This window comes from Lampetra fluviatilis, chromosome 34, assembly GCF_964198595.1.
Source record: "Lampetra fluviatilis chromosome 34, kcLamFluv1.1, whole genome shotgun sequence".
Lineage (NCBI taxonomy): Eukaryota > Metazoa > Chordata > Hyperoartia > Petromyzontiformes > Petromyzontidae > Lampetra > Lampetra fluviatilis.
Window position 1 is genome coordinate 4,649,256 of NC_136308.1, and position 14,447 is coordinate 4,663,702.

Genomic DNA, 14,447 nt, shown 5'->3' on the forward strand with positions numbered 1-14,447 from the left:
CCAGGAGTGGGTGGACTTCTTTCACACCGTACATAGCCAACCGTGATAATCGGATGCCTGCAGGATCTCGGAGGTGCTCTTGAATTTAGTTGGTGAGAAATTCAGGACCGGAATATCTTTTACGGAAATAAAGCACCGACGGCAGATTCCCTCGAGAAATTCCAATATTTTCTTGACTGACCAAGCGTCCCAGTTGTTCGTGGCGAGTGGGACTGAATGTCGCAGCGTTTGCCAATTAGGCTCCGTGACAAGTGGGAAGGTCAGCGTCGCTGCGGCTGAGCAACGCAGATAAAATATCGCGTGTCCCCCGCTGCAATGCCCAAGTCGCGCGCTTCAGTTACAGTGATCGTGATTCGTCGCGTGTGGGATTTTTGTCTCCTTATCGCGATTGACAACATCCTCTTTGGGCTAGTTTTAGTTTGGGGTAGCTTATGAGCAAAATTGCTGGGAATGTGTCCAACTCGATCTCAGCATCTTCTTGGTTCTTTCGGTAAAGTCACGTAGAAGGGAAGTAATAAAATAATAAAAATAAAACATAATAAAATAATTCTCACGACGTTTTGGCCACAACGCAAGCAGCCGTCCTCAGGTGAAGACCAGGTCTGTCGGGGAGACAGTCACGAAAGCTTTAAATCGAAAGGACTTCAGCAGCTAAGCAGGGTTAAGCGTGCATCGCTCCTGGGTGAATGATAAGCAGGCGTTGTAGGCTGCTGCGGCGTTACGTTTGCAGCAGAGGGCAGTGCAGAAAAAAATCAATTGTTGTACTGCACTACGCTCCAATGTCTACGCTCCCCGCATTTTTTTATTTTACCAGGTAAGACTCACTGAGCTATATAGATCTTTTTCAGAAGAGACCTGGCCGCAAATGATAGCCCAACAAAGTGGCTTATCACGTGGAATGTATAGCAGCCAAATATTCTCAAGTCGTGTTTCTAAATGTGAAGGGAAAAACCAGAGGACCCAGATAATAATCCGCGCGACCACGGAAAGAGAGAAAGACACGCAAACTCCAAATATACAGCAGGTATCAGGGTCGGGATTGAAACCACGACCTCCTGTATACCAGGCGAGGTAGTTAACATATCCTAGCCACCGTGATGATGATGAGAGAGAGAGACACACACAAAAACTTCAAATATACAGCAGCAGGCGTCATGGTCGGAATTGAAACCACGACCTCCTGTATACCAGGCGAGGTAGATAACATCTCCTCGCCACCGTCATGATGACAGAGAGAGACACACAAAAACTTAAAATATACAGCAGCAGGCGTCAGGGTCGGATCGAAGCCACGACCTCCTGTATACCAGGCGAGGTAGTTAACATCTCCTAGCCACCGTGATGATGATGATGAGAGAGAGAGAGAGACACACAAAAACTTCAAATATACAGCAACAGGTATCAGGGTCGGGATCGAAGCCACGACCTCCTGTGTACCAGGCGAGGTAGTTAACATATCGCCCCACTTCGCCTTCTGGTCGGACACCACTTTTATTTGCAGTAAAAAAAAATATTTTCCGAACGTTGCATTGAGGTGGTTTATTATGTGATTGCAAGAAACCTTCATCGTCACGCCTAATAAAATGTTGATGGAAGTACGTTTTTAGAAAACCTTGGTTCATTTTTAACAACGATATGACACTGGCAATGCACTATTACATTTAGCATCATCAGTGTCCTGCCATCATATCCATCGCCTGAGAATGCACTTATTAGCACTGCCACTTGCTCAGACGGTTCTTGCAGATATAATTGGACGCATTAATAGATGCGGCACACAATAATACAAATTCTGTCTGCGGCACACCAATAAGCTGGGCCCTCGGTGACAACGATGACTGTCAAAATATTCAGCACAACTCATTTCGCACCCAGTCCTTAGTCATACCACCCCGCTAGATGAAGCATTCCCCACATCGGCTATGGCGATTATGTTTCCGTACATTCAACATCCTGGTCTGTGCGGATTGGTGAAGAGGGCACCCAGAATCTGTCCAGACACAGAGTACCACTCACTGCTCTGCTTATGTTACCCATGGCCAGAAATCGAACTCGGGTTGCCAAGGTCCACAGTGTAGGTCACCCACTGCACCACTGTTTCACTATACCGCAAAAAAATATCGTGGGAGCGAATTATATTTTTAAACCATCATCCTGAAACTACTAACTGCCCCCCCCACCACCACCGCCCTAGAAAATAAATCAAAGCGTTTTTTCTGCTGCCGTAGTGAAGGTGTAACGCCTCGTGGCCGTAAAGCGGGCGCTGAAGGGCGGGCGTGCAGGGGAGGGAAGAGGGAAGTGGGGTAGAGGGAAGGAGGTTACGAGGGGCCACACCAGAGGTCGCAAACGGGTTTTGATTCCTTACCGTACCCGGCCGCACCAGGGTCGCAAACGGGTACCCGTAATCGGCCCTACCCGTACCCTACCCGGTCGGGTACGGGTAGGGTACGGGTATCGGGTACCTGATTGCGACCTCTGGGATGAAGCCATGTTGCAGGCGCGGGTGGGTTGATTCTAGGAACTTGAATTGTGAGAAGAGACAAGACGTTGGGAAATTAGTGACAAACGGTTACTCACCAGTGACTCACGGCCTACCCGTACCCGGCCGCATCAGGGTCGCAAACGGGTACCCGTACCCGGCCGGGTACGGGTAGCCGGGTAGAGTACGGGTATCGGGTACCCGGTTGCGACCTCTGGACCACACGATGGGAGAGCCGCTAGGACGCAAAAGGGGGCTTTCCCGGCGTCAGCACTGGTCCAATGATCTACGGCCGTCGGCAACTGCCGCTTGTGGTCGCACCGTCAAACTCGAGCGCTGCGGAGAATGCAATGTGAACCCCCCCCCACCCCTGCCTTGAGCGGCCGCCGAGAGGGTTTCGCTCTGCGTGGGTCTCATCCCGGAGTGCTGGAAGCTGATGGATCTGCGCAGGTGATGGTCAGCAAAGCCGGGGATCAAATGCTCAACCTCAAGGGCGCATTGCGTGGCAAGGCTTTCCTTGAGCGTACAATGAATGGAGTGGGGACGGATACGTATCAGCAGTATATCAAGCTAAATAAACAGAAATGCTCGGTGTGATATTTAGTTTCACGTCTGTCATGGGTTGATGCTATGATTTACAGTATTTACAGCGTTTGCACTTTTCAACATGAATCCACTCACACCCGAGACAGCTTTTCTTAGAGTCTAGTCTCACATGGTGTTGGACCAGATGACGCCAAAAGGCGCACTTTCAAGGTCAATGCATACATTATCAGAGTTGTGGTTTTTTGTTTGCATTCTGACTGCAGGTATTGCGGTCAATGCAAACATGACTCCTTGAAAAAAAAGTGTCAGTTTTGTTGCCAGATAAAAGGGTAAAAAAACTATTATCATATTTTGCTACTGGCAAATGAGGTTCCAATGATGAATCCACTCATTCATATGATCTACATGTACAGCTCCCTGGACAAGCCACAGCTGAATGAAGATGTATCCAAATCGTGGGGGTCATTCGGGGTTATCTGAACATACTTCACCACGCTGGTCAGTGCCGGTCGGAGCAGGCACAGATCACAGATGCATTGAGCATCGAAGTACAGCACAACAATAGCTCTTGCGCCACTGCCATCTGCTGTTCAACCACGTGGCCCCACAGTAGCCTGTAGCGATGTGTACACGGTGGTCACCCGGACAAGCACTATCCACTCCACCCAGCTTAGTTTCCGAGATCTGATGCATTCTGGGAGATTTCACCATATAATTATTTATCGACATTTTACCAGTGGATTTTGTTTTGAATGTGCTGTATAGTTTGCTCTTTGGCCTAAATCTACTATTTTAGCATCATTTGCTTTCTTTAGACCTTGCCGTTTGTTCTGTGCCGAATTGTTGGGTCTGTAATTTTATGCCAACCGAGACAATTGAACCTGTTCGTCTTAATTCTAACTCCAAAGATCCGTCTTGCAACAACAGCAATAAAAAACACTCGCCACGTCAGTTGGGCTCTCAGCTGGCTCGGAACACGGTAAATTAATCGACCGGGCTGACACACATAGCGCGCTGCATTTAAATAATGCATAGACATGGCAGGGCATTGCAAGCATGATGGAGACTTTCATTAGTGACTAAGTTTGGAGCCAGACAACACACGAGCAACTGGGCTGCCATTTAAACTCGGTCACTCTCTCGGGAGTCAATATCGTAACCCAGCCGGCCTTGTACATGTGGGTATGCGGTGCAGTGACACCCACAGCGAAAAGCCGAGGTTAGTGAGACACGGACACAGTCCAGGGAGTGCGGTGGTGGTGGCACGGGGGTTCGTGCACTGTGCTCGGCCACGCAAAAGAATATTGGTCTGGAAAGCCAATAGACCGATGGACCAAAACACACTTTAATTTATGTGCGGAGACACAGAATGCAGTGGCAAAGGGCTGTCCATAAATGACGTCACACGGTTTTGGACGATTTTTTACCCCCCCCCCCTCGTCACACGGCGTCACAAAAAGTCAGACCCCCCCCTCAAATATGACGTCACAAAGCTCTGCCCCCCCCCCCCAAATTAAACATGCTTCAACTCGCTTTAAACTATTGTCATTGTAGTGCGTATTTAATGTGGCGCTGCACTCTGATGTTGTAGGAAAAAACATTTATTAAAAAGTCGATTTAATTAAGTAGAACGTGTTGTCTATATTTTATTAAAGTTACGCATTTTGATGTGACGTCACAATTCTCAAACCCTCCTCCCCCCCTGTCACACATCGTCACAAATGTCTGACCCCCCCCCCTCCCCCTAGGTGCGTGACGTCATTTATGGACGGCCCCCTTGAAGTGATATATGAACCGGCCCCTTTAGGTGCTACTTTCACCAATACACTCCGAGCATGCGTGGTGAAGTATGGTCAAACAACCCCCACGACTGACACGACTCGGGGAGACCTCCTTCCAAATGGAAGGTTGGGCCAACCTTGGTCCAATGGCTCCAGCCACATGACAGCGTTGGTCCAACACTGCATGTTTACTGGGAAATGTACTATTATTTTATTACACTCCAATGTGGATATAAGCACTCTCTCCTTTGAAGCAATGCATGGTGTGCTCATATCAGAAGTTGCCCTGAGCCTTATCCTCAGGTGTAATGCAAGCATGTGTTGCTTATATCACAAGTGTGATTAAATATGGTGTGCTCTTCGCCAGCTAATCATACATGTGCTGTACTATTGTGTATACCGTTATGCCACCTGGTGGAAATAGAGTGCGTGCATCAGTCGCAGGAACTCGGCGGTTCATGCAGAGAGCGAGAGAAGACAGCGTTTAAATTTCGATTTAAAGCTTTCGTGACTGCAGGGATTCATCTTCTTGGTTCTTTCGGTAAAGTCACGTAGAAGGGAAATAATAAAATAATAAAAATAAAACATAATAAAATAATTATCACGACGTTTCGGCCACAACGCAAGCAGCCGTCCTCAAGTAAAGAACAGGTCTTTCCGACAGACCTGTTCTTCACCTGAAGACAGCGTTTGTCCCATTCAGCAAGCAGCCAACAACTTGGTAAATATGTCGCGCAGACCCAGGTTTGTGGATTGCCCGACACGGCACGGGGAAGCTTTATTTGCCGTCATCGTTACACACAATGCACAAAGCATGTGGTAGCATTTCATTTCACAGTGACCGCCAGTATTTTTGGCAAGGAACTTGCATTAAACTGGGAACAATTTAGATGTGAATTCAACATGGGACCTTTTTGCCAGTTTCAAAGTATGAACAAATAGGAATAGGGTTTCACCCTTTCTTGCAATAAAATAGTGTTTATTGCCAGAACCTAAATAACCAAAGAGTAATAAAACAGGTGTTAAAGTGTTCAAACACCAAATATAAACTTTTCGCAAGGAATCATGTCTGCATGAACCACACGTACTCGATGTTGCGCTAAGAATGAGAGTAGTTGGCGATCTCAGTCAGCGCCGTCAGTGGTAGACGACTCATGCCGTGTACAGGCTGCACTGAGCTACTGTGGAGAGCGTGCTGACGAGCCCTTGGAAGTTGTGAAACACATTCCTGCGGAGGGAGCTGGTAGGAACGTTGGGTTGCTCGGTCAAAGGCCAGGGTCAACGGCGGCGTGGTGTATTCCCCAAATATGGCCGACTGTGAGGGCGGGCACAAGCCGGCGTGAGTAGGTGAAACGTTGAGTTTTATAAGGGCACCACGGGGTGACCAGCCCCTCCCCACCCAGCCCCACCCAGCCCCTCCCCACCCTCCCCTCTCTACCCAGCCCCACCCCTCCCATTTTTTGATGCACGACGGACAGACACAATAATCTCCTGTGGGCTGGTAGAACCAGGTGGTTCCTACCAGTATAACGAAAGTGCCTCCTGTAAACTCTGTCTCTGAATCGTTGACACGACACGTGTTGTTACACAAGCAGGGCTTCATTTCAGCCAGAGCTGTCCGGGACTCAACGCCAGAAAATATTTCCATGGCGCCGGTATTTGGGGGGGGGGGGGGGGGGGAAGAGACCCTGGAAAAGATCCCGTGAGTAATCAAGCCATGCTTATAATAAATACACAGCAATGACAATACTAAAAAACAGGCATTGCGTGTGGTGTGGAGGGACACCTTCATCCAGAAGCGGATCGACAAAGAAACAACGTCCAGTAATTCTCCCCCACGTGGCGCAAGAGCGCAGAAGCGTGGTCACCACATCTACGCTGTGTAGATATTGACACTGGCGAGACAAAGGCGGCCGGGCGTGGTGCTGGCCACCATAGCGGAGTTTGACTTTTATATTTGGGAGAGTGGAGGGGGTTGGAGGGGTTCGCTTTGTTCCTCACATGAGAAATCGCGGGTGCATACAAACACGTTCCTTCGGAGTGGGCAGGTAGGAACTTGGTTGGACAGCGCATTCGTGCACGACAGACAAATATGCACGACAGACAGACAAATAATCCCTGGAGGGCAGTGTGGAACCTGTTGTTCCTACCTGTATTAATATATTTTATACTCTTCATTGTCAACTACTGAAAATGAATTAATGCAGGTGCCCATGCTGGCCACCCCCCCCCCCCCCCCTGTGTGTGTGCCACAGCACTGGCCCTCATTAGGCGCTGCTCGCTAACAGCACTTGCCCCAACAGTCTGTGGAGACTACACGGGGGATCTTTGTTTTTGTAACGTAAAAAAATTACACACGCGGCGCAAAAAAAACGTCGGACATCGTGCCGAACGACGCGCGAGCAAAACCCGTGGCACAACCGGCAAAAAAAAACACATCGCAAGAGCCGTGGGGGGCTTCTCATGCCACGAGAGAGACACGTGGTGTATTCGTGACGCTAAATCCATGGCCTGGGGCCCGAACTGCCATCACCACCACCAACACCACCAGCAGCACCACCAACAGCCTCACCACCAGCACCACCAGCACCACCAGCACCACCAGCACCACCAGCTCTGCCTCTCAGAGCCAAGGTCTGGCACGTGGACAGCTCATGCCCGAGTGTATCGATTACAGGGCTGTGATTTAAACGACATCTGTAGATCTGCGGTGGAATATTAACGCGGTTTTTTAAAAATATATATAAAATGAATGCTTTACGGATTAATGACCGTTGTTATCACCGATATGTCACGCTCGCTGGGGGGCGGGGGGTGGAATGATTCAACCCCCACCCCTCCACCAACAACATGCCACAGAACGAGATGTTACACTGAATGTATCCCAGTGCATTGCCATTTAAATGTTCATGTTGAAAAAGAAATCACGCAATCGTCCGCATCGCAAGTGTATTTTGCTCTTTGACCCAGCAAAATTGTTGCTGAAATATAAGCGTAGGTGGAGTTTGACTTCGATATTTGGGGGAGGAGCAGCGGTTCGCTTTGTCCCTCACATTAGGAATCGCGGGTGCATGAGACTAATTAATTGTAAATCTTAATTGTAAACTACTGGTATGGGGGCATTGCCCCCCCCCCCCCCCCCAAAAAAAATATAAGCAACAACTTTTCAAAACGAGTCATCTGTGAATTTAGCAAAATGGGCATCGGGCAGCTTCAAGGATCTCAATCATTAGAATCATTCTTGCCGTGAACGGTAGCACCTCGAGTGGTTGTCGGGGTGACAACCTTCGTTAAAGCACTTTTCTCAAACCATGCTGCTGCCGTTTTCCTTCTCACATCTACGGTTGCGCGAAGCCATGCGCACAACATACACAAGTTAAAACAACACCGCTTCTAACAAAAAAAACATGATTCGATACACACATCCCTAGGTTAAAATAATCAATATTAAAGGGCGAATCGATGCATCATTACATTCCCAGCACTAGCTAATACTCTAATAATAACAATTTACAGTCATTTGTTAATTGACTGCTGACTCAAGGCCTCCCCATGCCACGTCAGTCGGGGGGTGTTTGTTTGACCATACTTCACCATGCTGGCCAACGAGGGTGGGTAAGGGAATGTCACAGGACTGATGTCACCCATGGCCGAGTATCGAACTCAGGTGACGGAATTTACAGGCCAGTGCGCTATCCACTGCGCAACCGTCCATCCCTTATGACAAAGTAATCATTCGCAGTAAAAAAATAATCACAACACATGGGTTGGTTAGTGGCTTTGTGAATGGCAACAAAGCATCTATAACTGAAATTGTTTTAATGACCATGGAACAATATTGTACATTGCCACCAATTTCCATATTTTGAAGTAATTCACAGGAGGCTTTTCAAAAGGTTAAATATATAATAATAATAAAACTGATTTCAACAGCAGCCTAAACGTGAAAAAAGGGCAGCTAAATGAAACATTATTCCGTGTTAAGGAACAGCACACAACACGTGTTAACAGATCCCCGTTTTATAGATCGGAATCTCTCAAATGTTGCATTAGACGACAATCTACACATACCAAGAGAGGACAATTTCCCCCCCAAACATTCATCAAAAATCTAGATTTGAAGCTTTCGTGACTTGCAAGGATTCATATTCTTAGGTTTTTTCGGGTAAAGTCACGTAGGTAAAATATTAAAATTAATAAAAGTAAAATAAAATGTATCAAGTACTTGATACAGCTGTCGTGGCTGTGACGGTTCCACCTGAAGACGGAAGCTTGTGTTGCCTCCGAAACGTCGTGATTTTTTTATTTTATTTTACTTTTATTAATTTAAATTTTTTACCTACGTGACTTTACCGAAAAAACCTAAGAATATTCATCAAAAACTCCTTCTTTCCGAAGGCATGTTACAGAGAAAAGCAACTGTTTAATTTCGTAAGAGCGACACAAGTTATACATCAATGTACATGTTTTTTAGTCACTCAACAACATTGGTTGCGAGTTGGTGGATTTCTTTGTTGCTGCCATTACACAGTATTGATGTGCAAAATAAAAACTATAAACTATTTTAATTGTACCAGGTAAGGCCCACTGAACTCTATAGTTATTTTTCAGAAGCGACCTGGCCACAAATGATAGCTCAACGAAGTGGCTTTTGTGGATATTGAAAACAGCCGCATACTCTCAGCGCGTTTTTCTTAAATGTGGAGGGGAAAAACCGGAGGACCCGTAGAAAAATCCACGCGACCACGGGGAGAAAATGCAACCTCTAAATATACAGCAGCAGGCGTCAGGGTCGGGATCGAACCCACGGCCCTCCTGCATACCAGGCAAGGCAATTAACATATCTAGATTTGAAGCTTTCGTGACTGCAAGGATTCATATTCTTATCTCTTGGAATTTCTCATTTACTTGATACAGCAAGCGTGCTGTGACGGTTCCACCTGAAGACGGAAGCTTGTGTTGCCTCCGAAACGTCGTGATTTTTATTTTTTTATTTGTATTTTATTTTACTTTTATTAATTTAAATTTAAAAATTTTATCGACGTGACTTTACCGAAAAAAACCTAACCCCTCTCTCTCCGCCCCCGCCCCCCTCTCTCAAGCTTTTTACACCTTGTCACTCACCGTTTCCACTCATGGACATGCTAATTTCTCTAACCCCTCCCTCTCTCCCCGCCCCCCCCTTTTATCTATTTAAGGCCTCGACACAGAGGCGTAGTTTCTCTTTGTGCCTATGTTTGCTCTCTCTCTATGTATCTCTGTGATATGTCTGCTTATATGTCTGTCTATATGTTTCTGGTTCTGTGTTTAATCTCTCTCTCAAATTTAGCATTCTCAGGAAGAACGTAATCAACCAGATAGGGTGTTGACTGTTATGTTATCCGACTCTCTGTTGTATTACATTACATTTCTAAGTATACTAGATTTGTGTTCTATTTAATTCATACCTGATGATTGCTTGTGTTGCAATCGAAACTTCGTATGCTAGTATTTAATTTAATTTATTATTTTATCTTTATACGTGACTTTACCGAAAGAACCAAAGAATAATTAACATATCTCCGCCGTGGCGTCCAAATGGACAGAGTGGAATATTTCCAGAGCATCTGCCTGCACCTGGTTAGGGCAGCAAGGACTCTAATGCAAGACAGCCACAAACCCGACGATGGTGACGCTTACTTTTTAAAACAGCCCTTTGATAAGACACGTGGAGCCCCCTTAACAGCCCATTTCACAGACGCACCACATGCATCAGCGTAAGGAGCACGTGTGCACGCTTAAGAATTTAACGAAAACATCTTACATTCCTTAAAAGAACAGTTTTTTTACGAACATTTGAGCTTTACCTTTGAAGTTGATCATCGTATGCTCCACATGATGTTGCACGGCAAACTGTTAAAAAAATTCCAGCTTACAGCATTCTACAATGTCAGTCCTGAGTATGGGTTTTGTATTTTCACTTATCGGATGCATATAACGAACACAATACATGCTTTTATTTGCATGTGAACTGCCAATGATGATTAATTGATATATCCAGCATAGGCATCACTGAACTTCTCAAATCTTTCTCAGAAGGATACTGCTTTATGATTTTTGACCAGATGTTTAAAAAAAAATATTTTACCACGTGGGAAGAAAAGGCAGCACCCAGGAGAAAACATCCATATACAAATGTGCTCCACTGAAATGCCACACCTAAGGGGCGCCGCGGTGGTGAGATGTTTAAATACCTCGCCCAGTATACACGAGGTCGTGGGTTCCATCCCGGGACCCTGACGTCTGTATATTTGGAGTTTGCGTGTTCTCCCCATGGTTGTGTGGGATTTGTCTCCGGATCCTCCAGTTTTTACCTTCATATTTAGAAACATGCGTTTAGAGTATTTGACAGCTATAAATTTGCACATGGTAAGTCACTCCCGTTGAGATATCATTTGTGGCCTGGTCGTTTCTTAAAAGGAGCGACACAGCTCAGTGTGCCTTAACTTGTAAAATAAAAGTCTAGTTTATAGTTTTCTTGCTGTTCTGACTTACATTGGAGTTTGGCCGTGTGTGTAGATATGGATCGTGTACTATGGATTACACGTGTGACACCACGCTCACATTTTTTTTAACTCCCTAAGATTGGCGAACATGTTAAGGGTCAGACCATCGTGGGGTGAGGAGGACTGACATTTGGGAAGCCCTGATACAGAGGGCACCGGACATGAAATGACCTCATCACAGAAGATGCATTTGACACAGGCTCATTGTCACATCTTCTTGTGCCGATCACTACCGTTGCACAGATTCCTGTGGTCAAATCATCCGCTTGAACCCAATAATTGTAATATTCACACACACACACACACCTGTCCCTGCAGGCGGCCTAGAGCGTGGTCCAGGTTAGACACGTGAAGGAACTTGCAAATCGCTGCACAATATTCACACGATTCAGCACTGTGACAAGTCATTGCTGGATCCTCCTGTAATCAACCATTTTTGGTAGCAGTCAATTGTGGTGTCACTCCTGTGCCCCAGTAATCCCAGGGTGCAATAATTCACCCCAGCCCCCCAGAAAATTGATGAAACGTCACAATTTAGAGTTGCAATTAAATTTAAAAAAATCGATAACAAAAAATGTGCTTAATGTACCGGCCTCTAGTCTCTATCGAAGTCATGTAAACCCACGACATACAAAACATGAGAATTGGAAGAAAAAAACATTGATAACAATCACGCACAATTCGATGAGCGATGTCAAGAATGTACTGTTGGTCACTCCGTGCACCGTTAACACCACTGCAATGGGCAATAGTTTATTCGCCGTCTCCACACATACCAAAAAATAGTCTCACCACAAAACCAGGCCGAGGGAACACAACAAAGCATGAATTGTGCAACCATGGCGGGTTTGAAATCGACCCGATCATCCATCCACTCAACTACCATTTCGGGACCCGTGGCTACGATTGAAGAGCCACGATATGGACCGCAACGTTGAGAGATGCAGGCCACTTTGGACCGTTTTGAACCAGCAATGACCGCATCAAGGAACACCTCATTCAGCTTCAAGAGGACCCACGCATTCCAGGATGTAACTCTAAGAGGGCCGCATGGCTGGGTTCATCAGCCTACTTGCTACACTGCCATCTCGTGACCACAGACCACCTGGCTTGGGAGTTTCACACAAATGTTCAACTGTGATCCACCCACCGACGTCTTTGAAAGTGCTCCGTTACAAATGTGAACCTCGCAATGAATGCAGCCAAGTAGTCTCAACAGAATCATTGTCAACATCGGCAGCAGCTCGAACATTAACAGAAGCAGCAACAGAATCATCATCAACAGCAACGGGATCATCATCATAGTAAGTAGCAACAACAGGATCATCACCATCAACAGCAACACCACAATCTTCATCAGTAGCAGCAGGATCATGATGCGTTTAACTTTTTTCGCGCCGTACGTAGCCAACCGTGCTCATCGTTAACAGGAACAGGCGCATCATCATCGGCAGTAGCAGCAATGGGATCAAGGTCACAAGGATGCTCATCATTATAATCAACAGCAACGTGATCCACAACGTTGTCATCAACAGTGGTGGCGCACAATGGCTTCAACAAAACTTCAACCACAAACTTCGGCCATCTACGAATCACTCAACTCACCCACGCACCGACCCACGCGCTCACCCACGTGCTCTCTCACCTACGCAGGCACTCACTCACTCACCGTCGCTGTCAAAGCCTCCGACGCACGACACGCTCCTCCTCAAGCCGTGCATCCCACCAGGATGGAGGCGCTGAGCTGCCGAGGGATATTTCACAGCGATAAGCGCTGAGAAATGACGGAGGGAGTAAATCCAGGAGTTCCAGACGCACACCCAACCACACCTGGCATCCAAGAGTTAGAGCCCACCCCTACATTGTTGGCTCCATGCATAGCACCTACCCTCCCTTACAAAGACAACATTGCCCCATGTAGCCTTTAACAGGCTATTGGGGACACGTGCTTTTAGCGAGTACCTCTGAAGGCCAAAACGTCACATGTCTCTCTAGCGTTGCTGTTTTAAGACACCGCACCAGGTACACATTTGAGGCTGAGTCGACCTCGGGGAGACCCAAATATTCGCCACCGATGCAGGTCGAGAGATGGAATTGAACTCTCGTTCGCTGGGTTCGCAGCGCAGTGTGCTCACCACTGCACCACCGCTCCCACCCCCAGTTATCACTACACACACGAGGCATTTGAATGCACGCTGAGCTTAACTGCACGCTGATAAAACATCACCGGTATTAGTTACGCAGAAATAAATGTAACTGCAGGTACACGGCAAAAGCAAGTACAGTCGTTATAAATTCAAACCGTACACGACTAAAGTTTATGGCTGCACAGCAAGCTGGCACGGTGACGGAAACTACCTCGCCTGGTAAATGGGATCCCGACCCTGACGCCTGCATCATTGGAGTTTGCGTGTCTCTCTCTCTCCGTGGTCAAGTGAGGACTACTGCGATCGGTGAAGACGGTTGCTTGATTGTGGCTGACTGCTGAACAGAACGCCACCATTCTCAACGATTTGTAGCCAACATCATTTTCACCACAACCTTCCCTCGGTATTCTTCAGTCCATCTAGCCGCAGTTTAGGACACGGTTTCCCAAACTCCAGTTCTTGCGACCCACCATGCAACGACTTTCCACGTTGATAAATCTTGTCTCCCCATTCAAATCAAGTCCCTCCACCGCTGCACGCGCCCTATGATTGTTAATCACGTCCCACCTGACGCGCTTAGCAATTAACGCGGTCTGCGTTCACGGCTGATAAAGGTTAATATTGATAGCTCAGTGCGCGCCTGGGCGCACGTGTTCCTCGTGACGCAGATCGGGTTCATTGTTTAGCGCGTCACGTGAAACGTATTTAACAATCATCCGGCGCGTGTAGCGTGGAAGGACTTAATTTGAACGGAGAGTAAATTGGTAAACGCGGAAAGGTGTCGCGTGGAGGGTCGCGAGGCCTGGAGTTTGGGAGACCCTGGTACTGTTTCGGCTTTTCAGACCCGTGTGTATCATCAGCATTAAGTAGGATCATTGGAGCAGTGGAAACCGATTACATCATGCTTGATCCATACCATATTGTGGCGTGTTCCTAGCACGGCACGCAA